The sequence below is a fragment of the Oenanthe melanoleuca genome, chromosome 24, assembly GCF_029582105.1.
Source record: "Oenanthe melanoleuca isolate GR-GAL-2019-014 chromosome 24, OMel1.0, whole genome shotgun sequence".
NCBI lineage: Eukaryota > Metazoa > Chordata > Aves > Passeriformes > Muscicapidae > Oenanthe > Oenanthe melanoleuca.
In genome coordinates, this window is record NC_079357.1 from 539372 (window position 1) to 553476 (window position 14105).

General features: G+C 51.7%; 1 protein-coding gene across 12 annotated transcripts in view; it reads right to left on the reverse strand.

Annotated features, from left to right (window-relative positions):
- Nucleotides 1–14105, reverse strand: part of CADM1 (cell adhesion molecule 1) — a 133091-nt gene that overhangs the window by 54772 nt on the left and 64214 nt on the right. The window lies entirely within an intron of this gene.

Here is a 14105-nt window from a genome sequence, read left to right on the forward strand (position 1 = left end):
GAACCTGCTGCTTCCTGTTGCTGGGACCCTGGTGCTGGAACCCTGGAATGAGAGAATTTTAGACTTTCTGTGCTGACAGGCACTGACCCCCAAGAAAATACTGCTTTTGACCTGAGGCTGAGGAGAAGGCATCCAAAACTGAGTGACAGAACTAGGATCACAGGGTGTGGTTTGAATGGAGGTGTGTGCTATCACATGGTGAAAAACTTGGGATTTGAGGTTCTGGAATACAGCAATGTAGAGAGAGCAAGATGGAGGGTTTAGGGCAGAGGTTTTGTCTTTCTTCTTCACCTTCTTCTTCACCCAGGGACCACTGGGAGCAGCTGTGGGACCTGTCTGCAGCTCCCTCTGCAAACATCCACGTGTTACCTGCAGGGCTTGCCCACAGCTCAGGCAATTCCCAGCCCAGCCCTTTGGCTGACACCTCACTGCCTGCCTGCAGTGTCCCATTAAATGGGACATGAGCTGGGGACAGCAATGCCTACAAAGCAAAGGTGACACTGGACATGAGAGAGCCATGCTGTGCTTGCCATCTTATGGAAAACCCCCCAAATCAGTGAAAATAAACAAGAAACTCATTCTTCCCCCTTTTCTTTTGCCCTTCTTGTTCTCAAGTGTTTTCCATCTCATGCTCTCTCACGCTGTGGGAAGCCCTCGCTGGCAGCCAGCACCAGGATGTCCTTAAGATCAGGGCAGGCAGTGGGGACAGACTTTGTGCTGCTCCTCTGCCATGTTTCCAGGCTCAGACACAAATGAATTTTGGTCAGCACACACCTGCACACCTCCCCAAGAGCCCTCCTTCTGTCCACAGGCAGTGTCAGAACCACAAACAAACAAACAAACAAACAAACCCCTGATCTCCAGCCCACTGCAGTGCCCTGAAGGAGAAGGGAGCATGGATTTGCAGGTGGAGTGAGCAGCACAGCCAGGGATTTTGGAAACGGACACTACACACAGTACCAATCCTCCAGGTCACCTTGTTTGAAAACTGCAAATACAGAGAGGCCACTCCACCAAAAATCCGTCTTCTTAACTGCTTGAAACTAAATTTAAAATGCATGTATGCAGTGTTCCTCTCTGCTCGCTATTCTGAGCTTCTCCTTTGGCCTTATGATAAAAGAATGCAGGAAATTATAGCCAACCTTCCCCCAGCCCGGAAAAGGGAATTAATTACTGCAAGCACAAAGTCAGCGCTCTTCCAATAAAGCAATGCAATCCATCCAGCTCTGAAAAGCAAGGAAAACATCCCGGGGGCTCGATACCTCGCTGGCCATTCACAGCATGTGGGTATTGCACAACAGCTGTGCCCGGGACCAGCACAAAGCCAACATTATCTCTGCCATTATTGGAATTAAATAAAGCCTCTCCTCCTGGTGTGCCCAGGATTACAAAGCACCTCAAACCCCTGCGGGCTCTCAGGGCCCCACGGCAGCTTTGCTGCTTTTAGGATTAGAGGGACTGCGGTGACCAGTGGCAAAGTTCCCCAAGGTGCCACCAGCCGTGCACAGCAGCTCTCTGGAATGTTCTGAGGAGCCCAGCCTGGGCTCAGGGCAGGGATGTGGGGCTGGGGGGTCACTGCTTACACCCCAACTCTGGCTTTTCCCCCTGGGTATAAACCTGGGCTGCACAGGGAGCCCCCTGAACAACCTGGCACTCCACTTTTTGGCTGCGATTTTGGACAAATTCCTGCTCTCTCATGCCCACCAGGAGCAGCTGGGCAGCACAGGTGAGTCCCCAGGCCAAGGTGCACCAACATCATCCCTTCTTTCTACTGCACACACAGAGAGTGTATTTCAAATAAAAATACACTCCAACCATCAAAGCCAGGCAGGCTCCAACCCTCCTGCTGCCATGTCACAGGAGACATGAGACCTTTTACAGATGTTGCCAACAGCAGCTGAAAATCTACCAGACATTTGCTTAGCATTTCTTGAAAGAACAGTTTCAATTAGACACATTCTTCACAGTTCTCTTCTCAAACCCCAACAGTTTGAAGAGATCTGCTTGTTTTTGCCAAGTTTTCACGAACTGTAAGCCTGGCCCCCTCACACTCAGCACATCAAGGGTAGGATATTTAAAACAAGGCTCATTTTCAATGGAAATGCTCCACAATAAATAACTCAGCAGTGCTGTTGTGAAAATTTCAGATTTCAGCAGTTGACTTTTAATCAGGAGCTGCATTTGCTTGCACCTGAGAGCAAGAGAAATCCTCCCCTTAATCACTTGCATTTAAAACCACTTTATAAAACCTGCTCTAACTCAGAGCACAGTGTGTCCAGAACACCCCTCCTTAAACCCCAGCAACCGTGACCTTCCAGTAAACGCTGCTCTCCCCAAACTGGATGACACACCACATTCTGGAGCCACAAATGAAGGACAATTCCTCACGGGTACTTTTCTAGCAAGGCACTGAAATTACAGTTTGGCTTAGGCTGGCTTTTAAAACTGGTTTATAAACGTTAAAAGGGTTTTTTTTTGCTGAGGAGCCGCTTGGGCAGATCCTGTAGTGAAGGTGCTTTTGGGTTGGGGATTATTTTTTTAGCTAAAGCTGCCAGGGCTGTGTGTTACTGGGAGGTTTGCAGGCAGGCAGGTTGTGTGGGTGTCATCAGTCTCTGGAGTCAGGCACTCGCTGGGTTCCTGCACCAACACCCTGAGCCCCAGCATCCTCCCTGGAGCAGCACCCCTCCCTCAGCTCACCCCCTCAGCCTGAACCTGGAACCATCATCCTGGGATAACCACCCTGTGAATGGAATGTATTAAGCTCAGCCGATGAGATAAAACACTCAAGTTTTGTGGAAAAATGCTTTGACACAGACACCATATGCTCAACACCCACAACGAGGCAGGTGACTTCAACCAGCAAAATCTTCCTTTTCCTACTGCCTGCACTTAATTTGGGAGCAGCCCATCCTGCTCTCACAGGGATCCAAGCAGTGTGCACGGGATGGATGGTGGAGCACAACAGGTTCTTCTCCTGCTGGATCCCCTTGGCAGGGTGATGAACAGCTCTGGAGCTGGGGCTGCTCACAAGAACCAAACGAGCCATCTTGGCTCTGAAGGTTTCATGGGTGTGCTGTTTCATGTAATTTCCCAAAAAGCGAATTGCACTCTGCTCATTAGCGAACGGCAGCACAAAGCAGAGCTCTGCAAGCGGATTACGCGCGGGGACAGCGGATAACGACTCCAGGCAAATTCTATTTTAATGTGCCCACAGAAACAATAGCGCAATCAAACGGGGGGAGGGAATCAGAAAAGGAGGAAATTCATCTGCCATACTCTTCCTTTCCATCCGAAATGCAACACAAGGAATTAAAGCTGTCACTCTGAACTGCAAACCGCATGGCAGAGCGGAACACGTGAGCCCATCAGCGAACCCAGGAATCCGTCCCTGCACTGCTAACCAGAGTTTGGGAGTGCTGGCCTGCAGGAGGGGAAGCACTGGGTCCCTGGGCCTTGCACCAACTGCTTTCCCTTGGGAAACTGCAAGTTTGCAATCATTGACCCCGAGCTGGCAGAGCCCTTTGCAGACACAAGCACACTCAGCGTTACTGTGGGCCCTGCACTCAGACTGACTCACAATCCATACCGTGCCTCACCCCAAATCCCAGGGACAAGTGTTTCACTGGGGCTCAGAGAGCTGTTGTTTGTCTCCTAAACAAACACCAACAAGATGTTCTCTGATAGTTACCCACACAGACACGACCAGCCTATCTCCCAGCAGCCTTGGCAATAACTCACTGCAGAAGCCAAAGTGCTTCTTACTCAAACTTCACTTCTGATTTGGAACCTACCACGCTCTAGAGGAGCCATCCAAAATAAGGGAGCTTTGAAACACTCCAATACAAACCCCTGGTTTGTAAATAAATGGGAGCTTGGCCACAAGGACGGCCACTTGCCTTCCTGTCAGCAGCACCAGCCTGCTCCCACCATCCCACTGCTGCTTCCCAAAGACTCACCGGGGTGGGAGCCCTTGGGAACGAGCTCAGCCAGAGCAGCTCCTCCATCCCTGCCACCCAGAGCCACTGAGGATGGTGCTGCTGGCCAGAGAAACAGAACCTTGTGAGAGTTTTGCTAGGCTGACAATGGCCTGGCTGAAAACAGCCCTTGCAGCAATTTCTGGCCCAAAAAAGGCTCAATTGCACCTCGTCCCCATGGCCAGAGATCATTAATGGTGAAACCCCAAAGAGCTGCAGCTTCTCAGCCCTGTTCTGTCGCTGCCACCCCGCTCCTGGCGGAGCCTGGTCACCCTGCCTGGGCCTGGTCACCCTGCCAGGGCCTGGTCACTCTGCCTGAGCCTGGTCACCCTGCCTGGGCCTGGTCACCCTGCCAGGGCCTGGTCACTCTTCCTGGGCCTGGTCACCCTGCCTGAGCCTGGTCACCCTGCCTGGGCCTGGTCACCCTGCCTGGGCCTGGTCACTCTGCCTGAGCCTGGTCACCCTGCCTGGGCCTGGTCACCCTGCCAGGGCCTGGTCACTCTTCCTGGGCCTGGTCACCCTGCCTGAGCCTGGTCACCCTGCCTGGGCCTGGTCAAACCTGCCTGAGCCTGGTCACACCTGCCTAGGCTTGGTCAAACCTGCCTGGGCCTGGTCAAACCCTGCCTGAGCCTGGTCAAACCTGCCTGGGCCTGGTCAAACCCTGCCTGAGCCTGGTCAAACCTGCCTGAGCCTGGTCACCCTGCCAGGGCCTGGTCAAACCTGCCTGAGCCTGGTCAAACCTGCCTGGGCCTGGTCACCCTGCCTGGGCCCGGTCAAACCTGCCTGGGCCTGGTCACCCTGCCAGGGCCTGGTCAAACCTGCCTGAGCCTGGTCAAACCTGCCTGGGCCTGGTCACCCTGCCTGGGCCTGGTCACCCTGCCTGAGCCTGGTCAAACCTGCCTGGGCCTGGTCACTCTGCCAGGGCCGGAGGAGCAGGGAACGTTCCCAGTGCTGATCCCAATTAACAAGCCCACAGCTATTCACCTTCAAAGGCTTCACAGCTTCCATTGAGCGTTTCCCTTTTGTCTCCCTGTCCCTTCCCAAAGCCAGGGCTCATTACTGCTGCAGCCCCGGCTGTAATTGCTTGGGAATGCGGCTCTGGGCACAATACCCCAGAGAAGCTGCTTTATGAGGCTCCTCATGCTACTGAAGAATGCCATGAAAACCCCAGTCCCAGATGTCTGGCTCCGAACCAGGGAACTTGGCCGGCCTGACGAGATTTCCATCGTGCTGCTGAGGCATTGTGCTTATGTAAGGGCACTCACAAAGGGACCCTGTAGAACAGGGACTGCCCTAGGCCAAATCCCCTCAGGGGAACGAGCTTCCAGTCCTGGCAGCACCTTCCACCCTTCGTGCCCTAGACACGACCTGGAAAGGAATTCAGCACCTGCACTTTGGCTCTGCCCCAGTGAAACCACAAAGGCACCTTCTGCCCATGGGGAATGAGCAGTCAGAGCATCCTAAAGCAGGACAGGGTCAAGAAACATCCCACTGCCCACCAGGGCAAAGGCCAGATGTGCCAAACTCGGGCAATTTGGGCAGTGTGGATGGTCAGAGTCATGGGGCAGCCTCACAGGAGAGCAGCACGTTACAGCAAGGAAAAACACCTTATGGGCAAGCTCTTCAGCATCACAGGGGCAAAGGGACAACAATCTTCTTGGAGCAGAGAAACAGGTCAGGAACAGCCTCACAACTGCAGCAGGAGAATTACTTGTGCACGAACACCCCTCCAGTAATGGGCAACCAAATGACACGGTGGAATTACCCACGTTAACAGCTCTCACGTGGCTCAGAGCACTCAGAGCAGGGTCTGGACCAAAGCCACGCTCCAAGTTTCTGCCTGAACTGAAGGGATGACCAAGGGCACTGGCAGGCAGTATCACCAGAGAAGCACTGATTTCTCTGCAGCACACTGTCAGCCGGTAAGAACGCTGGTGCTGCCAGGACAGCCCTGGACGGACTGTGCCGTGCACCCAGCAGAGCACAGGAGAGCTGCCACAGGAACTGCACCACCCAGGGCGCCTGCAGCCGCAGCATCGGTGCCAGCAGCACTCCAGGAACAGAAAATAAACAGCAAACCCCTCAGAGACACTGCCAGGCTCAGCCAACCAGAGCAGCACCAGGAGCTTCCTCTGCGTCCCCAGCACGCTTTGGCACGCCTCAACACACAGACCTGCTGGCCACCACGAAGAACAGGATTCTTCTGAGTTCAGCTCACCTCCTGCTGCCATTATTTTTGTCACAAACACAACCCACGTAAGACGTGCTGATGTGTCACAGGTACCGTGTGCTACCTGCAATGTCCAAACCATCACTTCCCAGCCCCAAAATGCACCTCCTCAGCAGCACAGGAGGGAAAGCAGCTCTCCTGGCTCAGGGGGCAAAGCCAACCTCCCCAAACCACTCCCACTGTCCCACCAGGCAGAAGCACTGCAACCCTGCCAAGGACAGGAGGAAAGGAGAAAGTAGAATTGACTGGGAAAAGGATGCAGGGAAAGTCCTTAGCCAGAGGCTCCAGACCACAGGAAATGCAGGTCTTTACTCATTGAAGACAAGGCTGAATTTTCCCTGTTTGTCAGCTCGGGTCCTGCTGCCACATCCCTCCTTCCCGGGGGGTTCAGGGGAAGGTTTTCTGCGAGTGACACCCATGGCGTTTGACAGATTGTCCTCCTGCGACAGGGAAATGGAGGATCGGGCTGCTAAAAGCATCAGCGTGCTTATCAATCTACCAGCAGCATCTTTAAAGGTCACAAGTGGGGAAAAAAATAAAAAATCAGCGACTCATTCTAATTCCTCGCAAACAGGAGCTCGTTTTTCACAAATCCACCCTGCCGTGCTCGGTAACGTGACCTTTCACTTACAAAGAGAACAGCCAATTTCTGACTCTCATGCATTACCCTCCCTTCTTTTCCATAAATTAAACACAGCCTTTGTACCTCCTAACAGGCTTTTCCAGCAGTCCCCTCAAGCTGCCACAGCTGTTCTGGTTTTGGTCCTGCTGAGGGTGTGGAGCCCACTCAATGGGCAAATAGGGGAAAACAAAACTTCACTGAAAAATGGGTTCTGTCACCACAGGAGTGTTGGATGCCAGTCCAACCCCAACTCTGCCAACTCTATCAGCGTGATACTGGCCTCCTCAATGGGAATTTTTAATGGTACCTGGTATATATGAAGACAATACAAAACTTGACTACAAGAACACGACCTTTCCATTTCTCAACAGCTGCAAAAAAACCAGATCAAAACTGGAGTCAAGTTGCAAGACATGGAAGTGGAGCCAAATACAACCTGGAGGACTTGTGGAGCCCTCAGGGGAGATCACATCACACCTTTTTTTCAATCTTTACCTACTACAGATTGCCAAACCCAAACCAGAAGTACCCCAAAAAAACACTTTAGAGCTGGGGGTGCTGGCCTGGGCTCCCACCCAAGGAGGCAAAGGAACAGAGTCATCACCTCCTACAACACAGTACACACCACAAACAGATTTAACAGGTTTAATTGAAAAGCCACGTATTTAACACAATTGTTACATTCTGGTAGCAACAGATGCTGGCAAAGGGAGGAGAGGTTGATGTTCAACTCCTGTACTCACTCAAAGACCCATCACTGCTCGTGCACTCTTTGCCCACTTTCCTGCACAGCTTCAGCTCCTACAGGAGCAGAACCCAGGACATTTACCAGGGCTGCTCTGCAATTATCCCAGTATTCTGATGCTGAAAGTATCTGAAATGTCCACCCACCTATCACTGCCCAACTTCATTTTGGCCAGGAATGTTCCTGCATCTCCAGCCGGCCTGGCAGCTCCTCCTGCCTGACAGATCAGCTTGGGAAGGGGCTCACGCTCTCCTACAATCCATCCTTCAGCTGGAGATGACCACCAGCATCCCCTGGAAAACTGTCCTGCCAGTGATGCTGGGTTGGACAGCAGGAGGCACCTGGGGCGAAACTGCAGCTCTCACCTTGCACAGGTGTGGGGCAGAGCTAAGGGAACACCCAGGCTGTGCTGAGGAGCACATTCTGCACAGACACCCCGTGTTCCTGCCATCCCAGGAATGGGCAGGCTGCAGCAGCCCTCCCTGGGCTCTGCTGAGCCACCGGGACCAACACCAGGGCAGCACTGATGGGGGATCCAGCCCAGGAACGCCTCAGGAGCTGTGGGAGGAGAACAGCCACGCTGGCATCGAGTGGCTGTGGGAGCTCCTGGAGGGATCTGGCAGATGGCTGCAGCTCTATCCACCCCCAGGCCTTGGGAGGTGAGTCAAGGATGAGTCAAGGTGAGCGGGCAGAGGTGAGCACGGCACCACCAGGCTGGGCTGAGGCTGACCAGCAGCAGCAGCACCTTCCAGCCCCTGAGCAGCCTCATCCCAGAGCTAATGCTGCTGCATATGGCCCTGATTATTGATCCCAGCTGCTCCATCAACTGCAGGAGGCAGAGCAGATCACAGGCAATGCACCCCGTGCGAAAGCAATGCTGCAAAACTCAGTACAAAAGAAAAAGCCTCATTTTACACATTTCAGTTTAGTTGTGTGTTGCCAGCAACTCCCTTCATCCATGTCGTTATCGCTGGTATTTTATAGCGGCTCTGTGCTTTTAATCCTAACTTTGTGTGGAAAATATTTCTGAGAACAGCCTTTGTTTGCCACCCACCACTGCAAGGCTGCTGCCAGCTCCCGTAGCGGCACCGCCGACAGCATGTGCCAGATGAAGAGAATGGCACGTACCTGTCAGTCTTTGTCAGAGCAGCTATTTCTGGCTCAGGTTTACATGCACAGCCTCCTGCAAGCTGCTTGAAATCTCCATTTTACAGAGGGATCTGATGCTACCTGAACGCTGGCAGGTATGGGCACGCTGACAGCGAGCGGCCGGCGCCGTGGGGTCCAGGCTCAGGTTGGAAAGGGCTGACTACAATGCTCAGCTCACAGCTCATTTCTTCATAGATTTAATTAACTCAAAAGCCTTTTGCCTCCACACTTGCAAAAAAAAGCATTTTACATCTTAAACTAGGGATAACAAGGGCAGTGGGGCTAAATCTCCAATCGATGTACAGACACTGCAACGCTCACGAAGGACTGATGAGAAACCAAATAAAAATGCTCCTTTGTGTTCATCAGCCTCGTTATGCTCCAATGTTTCATCCTCTGTTGTGCTTCAGAGCTCCAGCACAGTGGTCTGTCCTGGAGAAGCCTTTTGGACCAGATCTTTTGATGCACCTTCCTGAAAAGTGGCCTTGAATGACTAAATACTGGATGGAGAAACACAACCACACCCCAGTCCCTGCCCAGGCAAGGTCCAAGGATGAACTTCTTCCCCAGACACTGCTCAACTAGTGTTGAGGCTCAGCCTGCTCTGGCTACCAAAACATAAAAATGGGAAACACTAAAGTTTTGGGAACCAGCCTTTCTGATGAAGGTGATGTCCAGCACCACAATATGCTCACCATCACCCTCCCAGAATGATTCTCTTCTGAAGATAGAAACAGACCTCTGTCTGCAATTGGAAACACTTTAAAGCAGGCTGAGGGAAAACTTGTTTTTGTGTTTAAGCATGTGCAAAGTGTGCACAAGGATTCAAACCTGGCTGAGACACCTGTGTTACCAAACCAGGAAAAACTCTCCGTACAAAGGTCCCAACTTTACAGAGCCATCACAACTTGTGTCCACCCAGGGGGGACATGCACAGGGATGCCTCTTGCTTTCCAAAGCTCATTCCCAGCTGTGGCACTTCCCAAAACAGGACCTGGGGACATGCAGCATGGCAGCCCTGGACAGCTCAGCTGAGCACCACCAAACACAGTGTCATGAACCAGAGAGATGCTTCTGAGCCCATCCCCTCGTGTGCACGAGGACAGGGGTCATGGGTAACACAGGCACTGTCAGCAGAACTTGGGGCTGCTGCAATCCCCACTTAGCCAAGTGCTTTCACAAAGTTCCCACCCCAGGAAAAGTAACGATTTTTGGTTTTCCCAGTACAGGGATAATGCTCTGCTCCATCTGCACAGAAGCTGCTTCTCTTCAGTGATGGCTACAAACTCTGATCCTTACCACAATCTGCCAGCTCGCCCGCACCAGCATCATTTCAGGATGAAAGCTGCAAAGGTGAAAGAGTTTCCCAACTGAAATGGTGAGAGCAGCCTCGAAAATAGCATCACACTAAATCCTGCAGCCAGTGAACAGCCTCAAAAGGCATTTGCTGCACGTGGATTCTTTGAATCCAGTGACTTCCTTTTTCATCCCCTCGAGTACACTCAGCAGCCAGAGAAAAGTCTTCCAAATGCAGTAAAACAAAGTTCAGAGGAGGTGCTGAGCGATTTTCAGCGCTCAAGTCAGACATTCTGATACTGGAGCTGGAACATCCTTTAAGTAATTGTAAGAATATTTTCTCCCACCTTCCCTCAAAGGCCAGAGGCTGCTGCTGAGGGGCACAGCTGATCCCTCAGAGTACACACACCACTGCTCAGCACATATGTATTTTTTAAATTGGATGACACCAGGAATGGTTGAAACCATTACAAGCGTGTTGAGAACCCATCAGTACAGCAGGTGCTGCAGAAAGCCAGGAACCCCCTGGTTTCCATCTGGAGAGAGGCTGTCGGAGAACCAGTGCAGCTTTCTGCAGCAGTTGGTATCTGGGACAGCTGTGCCACTGCCACACCCCCAGATCCCAAACTCCTGGAGCTGCTCATCGCGGCAACGCCAGCAGCTCACACACGGATATTCCATCCTCGCTCCATCCCAGCTGGGACTGCTCCTGCAGCCCTCAGGAACACAAAATGTTTATGGGCTGGAAGAGGACTCATCTGCTGCTCTGAAACCGGAGGGCAGCAACAAGGAAGAACAGAAGATGAAGCCAAGCTGCTGTGGCTGAGGTGGGAGCGATGCTGAGAGCACCAGAACAGCACCAGGGGAATGCAGAGGCTGCTGAGGCTCCCTGATCCCTCCTGCAGGCAGGGAAGAGCCCACCAGGAACACAAATAACCAGCTTTGAGCGCTCCCTCCCCTGTGGAAGCCAAACACGGGATTCCAGGGTAAGAAAACAGGGATCAGGGCACCCCTGGGGTGGGGGAACCATTATGAGCACGGCATCCCCCTGCCGGGAGCATCTCCCCGCACTGAGCGGTGTCTGGGAGCTTTTATCAGGGATGTGCTGGATAAAAGCTCTGCTGCTGCACGGGACTGACCGAACCTACAGGGATATTCCCTGCAAATTGTCTGGTTAGAATAATAAATAGTGGCTTCGCCTCGTCATGTCGGCCGTGCGCAACGCGCTCATTTGTGATCCGCGGCTGCGATTTAAGGGAGGAAGAAAGGATCCTCGCCTGCCTGGAGATAAACTTAAGTAAATAATGTTTGCCATCAACTCCAAATGAAGAATGACAGTTAAATTTTATAATCATCTTCACAGCTCCAGGACTTACTTTATATTTTCTCAGGCTCATGACCCAGGGGTTGTCATAGCAACTAGGAAATCCTACCTTATCAGCCTCTTACATTTACATTCCTTACGGCTGCTTCCCTTTATGAATTAAATCCATCACGGTCTTCTATTCTCCAAATAAGAAGTTCTTAGGATTATCTCGCAGAAACAAGGATCAAATGCTTTGATTGAAACACTATGCAAAAGCTAATTCACTGGTGGTTTTCTTTAAGGGAAGATTGACTGTGCTACAAAATAAATGGCTCCCATCCAAGCATGCAGTTGGCAGCAGCTCGCAAAAAAAAAAAAAAAAGTTTAGAGAGCAAACACGGTTTCTGCAGCGTGCTCATGTCGCTGGAGAACGTTTCTACATCTGGACACTAAGAAGGGCACCTGCTCAGCCAGGCATTTCTTGTTTACAGAATGCAACAAAGATTCAGAGCTCCCAGGAAGAAATCTGAATATTAACAAATACCTGTGGCCATCCAGCACGGGACAGATCCCAGGCATTGCTGAGAGCCCGGGTACTCCATGAACACACCAAGAAACACAAAGGTGGCTGGTTACAGACACTAAGCCCATCAGCCTGGGTATCTGTTTAGAGACAAACAGCATAGAGTCCCATTATACATAGTTATATATATATATTTAGGTGGGGAGCAAGACCATTTAACTGCTAAAATTCAATTTTTCCACATTCAGTAAGCCCAGGTTCAGAGCCCTGCTCAGTATTCAGAGAGACCTGCAGCAACATCACTTGTCTCTGTCCTAAACAACACAAAAACAAAATAAACTTTAATTCCCAGAATGTTTTCTGCAGGAGTCTCTTGATTAACAGAACTCCTATAAACTGTAATGAATTTCAGAAAGGCAACTCTGCAGTTACAGACCTACAGGCATCAAGAGTTTAATTTACTTAATGTACTTTTTATTCATTACTGGTCCTCCACGAGAAGCTGATCACCAACTTGCAGAGTGCATTGCTTAATTATCCATGCTGCACTTCTTCAGATGAGAACTATCGGAGCTGCCTGTCAATACGGCGGGCGGGGATCGATTGATGCAGGCAGGGCCATGCTGCTGGAATGCCAAAGACTGGCAGCCTGCAGGAGCAAAGCAATCAGGAGCTCATCTCCCAGCCTGAAAGCCCTTTCTGCTCCCAGCGATGCTATCTGTGGGTTCACAGATGGTGAGCAGAGCCCAGCGCTGCTCCTCATGCGCCCCGCGTCCCACCCAGCGCAAACAGCTCCTGACACCTTGTCCAGCAGCCTGCAGCCAGCACAATCCGTGTTCTGGCTTTATCTCTGCCCTCCACACAATGGAAGTGTGTGATCCAGGCTCTGGATCCCTCAGGACCCTAGGGAACGGGTCCTGAAGTGAGAAGTGGTGCCTTGAGAGCTCTGCTCACCTGCAAGGACCTGGTGCGGCTGAGATTCAGTACAGCACAGTGTCAGCACAATGTGCCACCTCAATAAACACCAGCTAGGGCTTCTCTGGCTTCAGCAAACAGACAACACCTGCCTTTCCAAGGAGCAGAGGTCCTAGGAAGCTCCAGGGCTGTCCTAGGGTGCCATTCTACAGGGATCTTCCCATCCAAACACTGCCCACCGCCACCTTCACCAGTGCAGGGTTGGACATCTCACCCCTCCCCTCCCAGCAGCTGCAGCAATGCTGATTTCAGGGGGAGCTGTGACAGCCTGAAGGGTGGCTGAGGATCTGTGCCCTTGGAGCCACGCTCCAAGGACGCTGCCCATGAGCTGTGCTTGGTCTGAGACGTGGCAGTGTGAGCCTGGGACAGGAGAGGCTCTGCTCAGCCGAGGGCTGGACCTGCCTTCCCCGGAATATTCACAATCAGTGGATCAATAATTCATTATATAATGTGATAAAAGGTAATCCACTGTTTGCAGTCAAAGCTTAAACAAACTGCACTCAGCTACAGCACGGCGAGGTCTCGCTGAGCACGATACCCAGCAGAAGGCAGTGGGAAGGGACACGTACAGCCCTGCTCCAAAACTTCCCCACTCTGCTGAACAGAAACTGTTCACAGCTCCAAGTCAAGCCAGAAGCCCTTTGCAAAGGGATGCTAATTCAATATGAAGTAACATAAGTCAATATTCTTGTTTCCCCTTTCATCCTCTCAGCCAATATAAACTAATACAAATGACAATGACAAGGCACCCATGACCCCTTCAATATGCTGCTCCTGTTGGCAGTTGGGTGTTGATTCTCCCCTTAAGCAGACAACTCAATTTGAGTGAAAATTAACTCTGGGCAAAGGAATACCTAAATTGTGTCAGTGCAGAGCTGCTGACACGCCCCAAACAGCAGCACCACGTGTAATGCCCCTTTTTGAGACTAGACACTGGATCTTCAATGCCAACCAGATGCTCTGCTTGAGCAGCCAAGGCTGGAACTCAAGCACATAAAGCAGGGACACAAAGCTGATTCTGAGGGGATCGGATCAGCCTTGCTGTCATTTCTGGACCATTTGCCAAAGGTGTCAGAACTGGGAATATGAAAGGTGCTGAAGCAACCAGACCCTGAATCCCAGATTGTCAAACGCAGCCCGTGCTTCCCCTTGGGCTCCTCATCTGCCTCAATTGATCAGGAAAACCTTAAAAAGGTAAACATCTATACCAAAAAGGGTCTCTGCATTCCCAACCACCTCATGGGCACAGTAAGAGCTGACTTGAGAGATGCATGTGAAAGGGAAA